A 10,551-nucleotide genomic window follows, 5' to 3' on the forward strand; every position below is an offset into this window, starting at 1 on the left:
AAAAAAAAAAAAAGAAAGAAAAAAAATGAGGGAAGAGAGAGAAAATAGACTTGGAAATCCCAAGGTCTTCTACTGAGGTAGTGCAGGGTGACATAGGTTAGGGACCCATTGATGGTGAGCAGCCTGCTCCACAGAGCGAGATGCCTAATAAATGTGCGTTTAAATAGGATTAAATCAGTTACTAAGCAGCCACTGTCTTTCAGACTTGGAGAGCCCCTCTCTCCGTTCCAACACAACACTCCCATAACTCTATTCAAAGACACCCACCCCTGTCCATTCTTTTCCAGCTTACTCCTCCCAGTGACCTCAGGTTTTCAAAACAGAAGTCATGTGACAGGAGAACACTTCCTAGAGGAAAGAAAATGCAAATGAGCTCTCTTTCTGAATCCCTCCACTGGAGCTCTGTTTTCTCATCTATCCTGGGGTGGGCGGGGGGAAGCATTGAATGACCCTTCTCTGCAGTCTACCCTGCTGGGGACTCTGGGGATCTAGGATCCTGTGTTTTGTCTCTTCCTATTGAGTAGAGGGACTGAAAATTGTCCCAACCTTTTCAACCAGCCACACATGTTCAGAGTTCTATTGTTCTAGGTGCCAGGATAGGATGATGGGAAAGTTGAAATGCACAATGAAATTGGTGAGAGAAGACATGCACGTACAAGTTACTTCTGAAACAATCTGCCGTGCAGCCAGGAAGGGGCCCTGCGGTGTGTGACACAGGGACTTCACCATCCTTCTTGAAGGAGACACGTTCAGCAGGAAAAGTAAGACACAGATCGTTTCTTCTTTTCTTTCTCTACTTGGAATCAGTGCTAATCTTTTCTGGGGAAAGAGTCTTGTCCCAAAAGCGAGGCAGATAATATTCTCTGTACTTGTCAGATGAGGAAGCTATGAGTCCAAGAAGTTGAGCAATTTGTCTAAGGTCATATGGTGTCTCTAATAAGTGGCAGAGAGGGACAAGTAGGAGACAAGTGTAGACCCTTGATAAGATCTCACTTTCCTTGGGCCCCTGTGCTGAAAGTTTCTGGGATTCTACTTAAAACAAACCCCTGTGGGCTGGATTCAGCCCAGGTGAGTTCCCCTTTGGAGCCTTCTAACTGTCTCAATATTGGCTGACCTCTCAGTTTCCCCTTTACAAATACAAGTAACAATATCTAAGCCCAGGCCTCCCAAGATAAATGAGATGACAAAAGTGAGAACCAGATGAGCTCCTTTTAATGATGCTGTTAAAAGCCCATGGAGTACTATGATGTTATCAACAAGAAACAGGGCTGTTGAGTTACATTCAGCTGAACTCTTATACCTCCCTTTTTTTGTTTCAGGAAGGAAACAGATATGAAATCTGTATTTTCCTAATAATAAAACTGACAACAGGCGTGTTCTCACTTGCAAAGAAACCCATTACGTGCAAACCCAACTAATAGAAAAAGCATACCAATCAGGGACCTTTATTTATATATACATACTTTTTTACAGAGTTAGTCTAGATTTTTTTTTTAAAAAAAATTCTTCAATATCTTTTATGCTTTGAGGCATTTCAACTAAATTGAAATTGTAAATTCCAATGATTTACAAGGATTTACTCAAAGCCTTAAGGGTGCAGGTGTGGCACCATTTAAAGGAAGTGCAACTGAAGTTTCTAGAACACTATCTGAGGTTTAGGCAGCAGGGTCCATGCAGGATAAGATTCTACCAACCAATTGCATCATGTGCAAACATTGGAGGCCACTGCCCTAGAAAAGCAGCTAAGAATAATACGTGGGCATGAACAAAATGAGAAGGGGTCCACTCTTGGTTGTGAGCCATGGCTTTGTAAAGGGACAGTGCTAGTCAAGACAAGTTGGAGCATTACCTTGAATTAGACGGTTTACCAATCACCTGGTAACCCTCAGAATCACCAGGGGTTTGGGTGCCCCTTCTGCTTTGATGACAGGACTCTTAAGGCTAACTTTCACATTTCAATTTTTACCTTTTCCCCATAGAGCTGATCATGAGAACTCTTCCCATTTTCCCAGCATTACCATTTCCCCCCAGATGTTGTTTACTCCTGTCCCCTAAACTGTTCAGCAGTCATATTTAGGACTGCTGCCTAATATTTTTTGAAGCCACAATAATCACCCTCATGTGTCAAGGTCTAAGGTTTTGCCTTAGTAAACATTGAACATCTTCAGTTCTAGATTGTAAATTAATCCTATAACTTAATTGGGCCGTTTTATGTTATTGGTTGCTGGGTTTCCTCCCAGGTCTTACCTTCTCTCAGGTTGTCTCTATAACATTCCAAGAAACAGAAGGGCCCTTGGGTGGGCCCTGGACCCTCCCCCTTGCCTAAACAACATAGGAGATGAACCATTATCTCATCTCAAATTTAAGATCTCAAGATCGTGAAGCATCTTTTGGTCCACAAATCTAACCACATCCCAAGGTGAGTGCTCTTTCTGGTTGCAAAATGAGCAGCACTGCCTAGGGGCATCCCATTACCCAAACTCGGCAATAATCCTGCTGAGACTGGAGCAGAAGAGCAGTAACAGAGCACAGGACGTGAGTTACAAAGCTGATCACACAGCCTTGGGTAAGCTGCTCAACCTCTCAAGGCCCCTGTTTCTCATCTTTAAAATGCCATAGATTCCTACCCCCCACTGTCACTGTGGAAGACCAGCAAGTGCTTGTCATGGTGTCTGGCCAGCAGTGGCACTTCACCATCACTTTGAAGCTAAATCTCTGAATTGAGAAGTACGAGCCATTGAATTGTGACCCCTAATAGTCAAAGATACCTGGAACTCCTAAGCCATGTGTTCCATTTCAAATCCAAGTATCAAAAAAATCATGGAATGGAACTAAAAAGTGAATTTATTCCATAATTTATTATATCATAATGTATGTGTTTATATCTTACACACTATGTATTTGTACTTCTAGGGAGAAAGACTTTTTTAAATAAGTTAAGCATTTGTTTTTTTAAGTTAAGCATTTTTATGTCAAATGAAGGCATCTGCTCATTTGATGTGTGCATGAGGCTTTGCTGCAGAGAGCAGAGGAATGACTTGCTCTTCACACCCTAAAATCGAGTCTACTATGGACGAAACACTGGCTCTTGGTAGCAAAGACTACTGTCCAGCTGGGCAATAAATCCTGCCTGCCCCTGATAATCACAGGCCCCTGACTCCTGGTCATAATTTTTATGTCATTATCCGCTCCTGGAAATGCATGAGTGATTCTGGCCTTTAAAAACAGATTTAAGAGGATGCATTTATCTTGACATTATCAGCCTTTTAAAGATCATGCAGTAGGGCCTGTTGACCTTTCTGTGTTAATGACGAGTTGCAAAACAGTGGGACAATGTTAATGGATGGAAATAGGAAAGAATGTGTACACAGAGGCAGCCTCCATGCAGGGAGGAGGCGGGAAAGGGATGCCCAGGATGACAAAGGAAACTTGCCCTCGTCTTGTGGGAACTTAGCAACTCCATGTAAATGGAACAAAGGCAATACACCCTGGATTCTATTTCCACCTCTGCTCCAAATAGGTGGTCCTTGTGTGATGGTTAATTTTAGATGTCAACTTGGCTGGATTAAGGAATACCTAGAAACCTGGTAAAGTATTATTTGGGGGTGTGTCTGTGAGGGTATTTCTAGAGATTAGCATGTGAGCCTGAGTGGACCAAGTGGGGAAGATCTGTCCTCAACGTGGGTGGGCACTGTCCAGTCTGCTGGAGGCTTAGACAGAACAAAACACAGAGAAAAGGCAAATATGTTGATCTATATGCTGGGAGTGAGATACGCTCTTCCCCACCTGTCCTTAGACAGCAACTCCAGGCTCCTCAGCTTTAGGACTCCAGGACTTATACCATGACCTTCTCTCCCTTCTAGGTTTTCAGGCCTTTGGCATCAGACCAAGAGTTACACCATCAGCATTCTTGGTTTTGAGGCCTTCAGACTTGGACTGAGCTATTCTATAGGCATCTCAGCATCTTCAGCCTGTAGATAGCCAGTTGGGATTCTCAGCCTCCATAACTACATGAGAGCCAATGGACTAATAAGTCCCCTTTCATCTATCTATCAATACCTATATCTCATCTACATCTCTATATATCTATTCTATTGATTCTGTTTCTCTCTGGAGAACCCTGACGAATATGGGTATGCATCCAGGCATGAGTCAAGAGAAATAATAAAATATTTGAAGAGGTTGGCAATGACTCCAACTCTTGGAAAAGCAAAGCACAGACATGTTTACTCATCTGCACCCAATAATGTAAATTTCTACACTTTTGAAAAACACGTAAGGTTGATCAATTCGCCATTGTCTATTGGGCATGGCATGGAATTCTGTCACTAATCAAATGAAGGATTAATACAAACATGTGGAAAAAACTAATAAAGTTGGTAAAGATAAGAAATTGAGAATGCCTGGCTCTCTTGCCATCTTTGAGATATACGTAGTTTTACTATGACCACATTTTCAGTGCAACACAGAGTTTTGACAGACAGGAATTTGAAATTGAAAGCAATCTAAAAAATAGAGGCATTGCCATGGGCCTGGTAAACATCTCTAATTTCACATGCACAAATAACCATGGATTAAGTTAAAAGCACTGACCGTTCTGCCTTCTAAACCCGACAGGGAGGTCCTATCAAGAAATAAATTTAAATGCACAATTCTACATTTATCCACTTCCACTATGGTCAGTGAACATTTTAAATCCCAGACATGGTTATAACATATAGCTGGGTATGTGATTTTTGTTATTAAACCTAATATAGTGAAATGAGCCACAGTCTAATAGGAGCAGATGAACTGGTATTTCCATGGCAACCAAAGGCTGTCAATATCATTATTTTTATTATTTTCATTTTGCAAGGAACCTTGATTGAAGAGCAATTCCTTTTATGCATGGAGCTACTTGATAGCTCTCTGAATAATTCTAATCCATAAGGCTTGGTAACTCTTTTTGCAAACTGGAAACACTGACTTATTCTAATTATCTCAAACTCAACTGTTGAATGAAACTTGAAGTAAAGACATGAAGAAGACTCTTCCGTTGTGGTGTCCTCCTCTTGGCAGAGCACTGCTAAGGAAATGGGATACGCTGCTGCAGAGAAAGGGTTCTTCTCACTTCCACCTGACAAGGCGTTTGGGCCAAGCCTCACAAAAGGACTGAAAATCTTCCTTCTGGATGACAATGAAGTGGCTGGCTTGAAGCAAACATTTACTGAGCAATGCGGGAAGTCCAGGCACCCTGGATGAAGAGATTCCTGGTCTAGGAGATCTCAGATTTACAAGCGGGGTTGGGAGGGGAATAGGCAAATATGGGCTGCCAATAAACTCCCCACAAAAGGCCATAATGGAGTTAGCATCAAGGTCAATATTGATTGATTATCCAAATAAAGTCACTTTTGAAAATGAATGGGGAGTGTTAATAATTATGCATATATAGTGTGTACTATATCTAAATCGTTGGGAATTAACCCATTCCCTCTTCCTTCCCCCAGCTTGATTTTCATTGAGATTTATTTCCATATGGGCACTTAAATGTTGATTGATAACTTCCAATTCAGTATTGAGGACATGTGTTTATTTCTCCATTCTTGAGATGTTCCACTTAGAAGAATGGTTTCCAGTACAAAGTACGCAAACAAAACATCTGTACACCCTAACATTCTAGCAAATTAAAAAAATACATATACTATATATGTTTTTTATTTTTAAAAAATGCCCATGAAACATATCTACCATTTTATGTCTGGTTTCTAATGATCTCCAGCAACCTTCAGGGCTTGAATTCTTTTCTGAAAGTTGTCTTTAAAGAAAAAATTTAGGATTTGGTTCATGTCTGTTTTTGCTGCTTCTATTAGTTCGATTCAAGAGATTTTTTTTTTTTATTAAATCATATCTGTGTACATAATACTATCATGGGGCACAGAGTGCTGTTTCTATATACAATTTGAAATACTTTCATCCAACTGGGGAACACAGCCTTCATGTCATTTTCTTAGTTATTGTGTTAAGACATTTATATTCTACATTTAGAGAGATTCACATGTACCTTTATAGGATGAACCATAGGCATGATCCCACCAATCACCCACCCTCTCCTTTCCCTCCCCCCTCCCCTTCCTATTCAAGAGATTGTTGCCTAATATTAATCACATAACTTCTTTCATTTTGTGGTCATTATTAAGTTCTGAAATAAGCATTGCAATCCCTACTAAACAACAGATGAAGAAACTGAGGCTCAAAAGGTTTGGGCAATTTTTCCAAGGTTACTCCTCTTGTAAGTGACAGAAATCAAAATTGAGAGCCAGGCATGGTGGCTCATGCCTGTAATCCTAGCACTTTGGGAGGCTGAAGCTAGTAGATTGCTTGAGATCAGGAGTTCAAGACCAGCCTGAGCAAGAGCAAGACCCTGTTTCTACTAAAAACAGAAAAAACTAGCCAGGTATGGCAGTCAGCGCTTGTAGTTCCAGCTACGTGGAGGCTGAGGCAGGAGGATCTCTTGAGCCCAAGAGTTTGAGGTTTCTGTGAGCTGTGATGCCATGACATTCTACCCAGGGTGACAGAGTAAGATTCTGTCTCAAGAAAAAAAAAAAATTAAAATCAAACCCTTTCCTGACTCTAAAGCCATTAGCGGATATCAGCAAAATAGAAACAGAAGAATAAATAAAATGCATACGGCAGGAAAAGAAATAATTATACGAGGACAACAGACATATAAATTCTACCCTGGTTAGGTTCAAAGTGCTTTGGAGCACAAATTGGAAAGCAGCAATGTGCACGTGGAGGAAAGCAGGCCTCCAGGGGTTTCAGAGAAATTTTTGAGTTTGATTATGGAAAAAAAAATAGATGTTAAGTAGAGAAACAGAAGAACATAGCATGCAAAATGAAACGGCAAACACAAAAATGTGAATTTATCTTATTACATAGTGTAGCTTACTCTGCTAGGAACGAGTTTATTCCAGAACTCAGAGGGAAAATAACTTGATGATTCCATTTAAGCTCCATCTTACTGAAAAAATAGGAAAGCCTGATAAGAACAGGTGCTGATCAAGATATCAGGATGTGGATTAATACTCTACGTATGGGCACAACTAGTGGAGAACACTAGTTGGAGAACACTATAGAAATATCTAATAAAATGGAATATCTGTCTACCTTATAATCCAGAAATAAACTCCTGCTATAAACTCACGTGGGTACCTAAGATTAAATATAGAAGAGTGCCCATTGCATATTGTTTATCATAGCGAAAAATTAGAAATAACCTAAGCGCTCATGAACCACACAATGAAAAAATAAATTGTAGTAAATCTATTTAATGGACTACCATTCGGCAGTTAAATGAACTAAAACCCAATGTATCAATCAAAATAAAAATCTCACAAACATTAAGTGGAAAAAAAAACTACAGAAAAATATGTACTACGGGACACCAGAGCAATAAATATTAATAGCATGAGGATAGTACTATAAGTTTATAAGTTTTTTAATGAATACATATACATGTATATGATGTATAGATAAATGTAGTCAAACTATGTACTAAAAAGTTTGTATGGCTATTATACATAGCATTGCCATGATATCTCCTCTAGATCCTGTACATGCAATGAAATATTATCCAGCCTTAAAAAGGAAGGAGATTCTGCGTTTGCACAGCACAGATGAGCCTCAAGGACATTATGCTTAGTGAAATTATATGCACTGAGAAACACTAATACTGCATGACACAGAAAGAGAAGGACCATATGATCTTACTTATATATAAAACCCCCAATAGCCGGATTCATAGAAACAGAGGGGAAGTGGCTGCACAGGTTGGGGGGAGGGAACGTGGAGAGGTATTAAGCCAAGGGTATAAACCTTCAGACATAAGGTGCATAAGTCCTAGAGATCTACCATACAGCATGGAGCCCATCATTTATAACGCTGTGTTGAATACTTAAATATTTGCTAAGAGGGTTGATATTATCTTAAGTGCTCTTATCACACACACAAAATAACACATAATCCTAGTAATAGCAGAAAGAAGCTTTTGAAGATAGGTTTATGGCATAGATTGTGGTGATGGTTTCATGAGTGCATTCTTTTTTATTTATTTTTTTTAGACAGAGTTTTACTCCATTGCTCTGGGGTTGAGTGTCCTGGCATCATAGCTCACAGCAACCTCAAACTCTTGGACTCAAGCGATCCTCTTGCCTCAGCCTCCCGAGTAGCTGGGTCTACAGACGTTGGGCACAATGCCTGGCTATTTTTAGAGACAGGAGTCTCACTCTTGCTCAGGCTGGTCTTGAACTCCTGAGCTCAAGCAATCTGCCTGCCTCAGCCTCCCAGAGTGCTGGAATTATAGGTGCCTGGCATCATGGGTGCATTCTTGTCTCCAAACTCATCCAGTTATGTTTATTAAATATGTATAGTTTTTCTCTATCATTTGTACCTTAATAAAATGTTTTCCTTTTAAAGCTTGTACTATCAATCAAAATGTTTGCATAGTAGCTTTTTCTAGGTAGGAAACAAAAGGAAGAATATTAAGAAACACACAGATAAATACAAAAGATGTGGGGTAGGTGGCATACCGGTACCCGGGCAAAGGACTCAACTATAACTCAGACTTAACTTTACAAACAAGGTAACCTAATTGTATGCATCATTGTATTAATTCAAAGTTTAAAAGGAAAACCAGGAAAAAAGGAAAAGTACATAGATACGTGTAACTATGACTGCATCTTTTTTATTTGCAGTTTTTGGCCGGGGCTGGGCTTGAACCTGCCACCTGCAACATATGGGGCCAGCGCCCTACTCCTTTGAGCCACAGGTGGCACCCATATGATTGCATCTTTATTTCTTTAAAAGAGAAGAGAGAAACGGGAAACAAGAAAGGCAGAATTTTTGGATCTGAGATGGGTGATGAAGACAGGGGCGTCCACAGTATTTTAGTGTGGTGGTTAGTTGGGGTCTGAAGCCATACTGCCGAGACTAATCCAGTATGGCTCCACTACTTCTCCAGTGCGTGACCCTGAGCGAATAACCTCAGCTGTCTAATTCTCAACTTATTAGTAAAATGCAAACTAATAACCATGCTATGAGGACTGAACAAGTGAGTGTTCAAAAGCTCCTACTGGACAAAGCAAGAAATACCTGTCTCTTGACTGGCAATCCACTATCAGAGATACCACAGCTGGCTCTGGACAAAGGAATTGTCCAAAGGAATCGTAGAAAGCCCAGCCTCCTCTGTGATCCTATTACTTAGTGAGGAAGCTGGCAAAACTTTTCCATACAAAAACAGGCCTTGGATAGAGTTTGCCCCATGGGTGTTCTAGGTTATAGTTTGCCAACTTCTGGTCTAGTGGTTCCCAATTATTGCCATGAAACAGAATTACCTGGAGAGCTTGTTAAACACAGGTTTCTGGGCCCCACTCCCAGAGTTTCTAACTGAGTAAGTCTGGAGAGGATGCCGAGAATTTGTATTTCTAATAAGTTTTCAGGTGATGCTGATGTGATGCTGGCCCAGGGACCACATTTGGGCAGCCACCACCATAATTGAATTTTCTTGTTTTATACACCAAGAGAATGAGACCAGAAATATTGATGCAATTTCTTACGTAAGCAAGTGAGCGAGAGAGTTGAGAAGTCATTCAAAATCCTTATGTATTATAAACATAGGTGTAAAGTTCCAACTGTATCCTGGGTGCTTTGTTAGGTTCTGGGGATAAAGAGATAAATAGGACAGGGCCCCTCTCTGCCACGGGCTTGCCGTCTAGTGGAAGAAATGAGATAATAGATGGCATAGAATTCAAGATCCCTGGGAGCACAAGAACAGCAGGGCCACAGAGAATTACCTGGCTTCTTGAAGAAGGTGACACCTGGGGTGCCTTGATAGATAAATAGCAGTCGACCAGTCAAAATAAGCAGGTGACTGGAGGAAATTCCACGCAGGGGGAACAGATTGTACAGAGCACGAGGGAAGCAACACAGCATCATGCTTAACAGCAGGACTTCTGGCTTTGCCACTTACTGCAACCCTGGGTAAATTATCTAACCTCAAAACCTCCGTGTCTTCTTCCAAAAAGAGGGACACTAAAGGAACCTCCCTTGTAGGGCTGATGTATGCGTGACACAAAATAAGGACTGGGCTGTGTTTTAGCCTGGGGCCGGAGGCACAATGAGCCTTTATTAAATATGGGCAACTGTTACTGTCACAGGCAACAATGTATCAGGGCACAGTGATACAGTCACAGTCGTCAGTTAGCTGGAGTATGAAGTTTCAGCAGGGCAACTGAGGCAGGTAAGGCCGGACAATGAAGGACTCTACCTGGTACAATGTCTTTTTATGTGAAAGCCATGGGCAGTCAGTCAAGAATGTAGGCAGAAGAATGGCATGCCAACCGTCTGTGTTCTAACTGGAGAAAAGGGAGAATGGTGAAGAGGAGGGATGTGTAATCCAGAAAGGAGGGGCAGATTTTGAAGCAAAGAGGATGAGGTCAATTTTGAAAAAAGTGGAATATCTAATCGGAAATGTCTAAAACCCAAAAGAAAGATCTCAGTTGAGCAAACATGGCA

The 10,551-nt window shown here is 40.8% G+C and overlaps 1 protein-coding gene across 1 annotated transcript in view; it reads right to left on the reverse strand.

Annotated features, from left to right (window-relative positions):
• CA10 (carbonic anhydrase 10) overlaps positions 1 to 10,551 on the reverse strand; it is a 505,702-nt gene that overhangs the window by 384,199 nt on the left and 110,952 nt on the right. The window lies entirely within an intron of this gene.

The sequence above is a fragment of the Otolemur garnettii genome, unplaced genomic scaffold (genome assembly GCF_000181295.1).
Source record: "Otolemur garnettii isolate 467f Iridium unplaced genomic scaffold, OtoGar3 scaffold00162, whole genome shotgun sequence".
In the NCBI taxonomy this organism is placed as follows: Eukaryota; Metazoa; Chordata; class Mammalia; order Primates; family Galagidae; genus Otolemur; species Otolemur garnettii.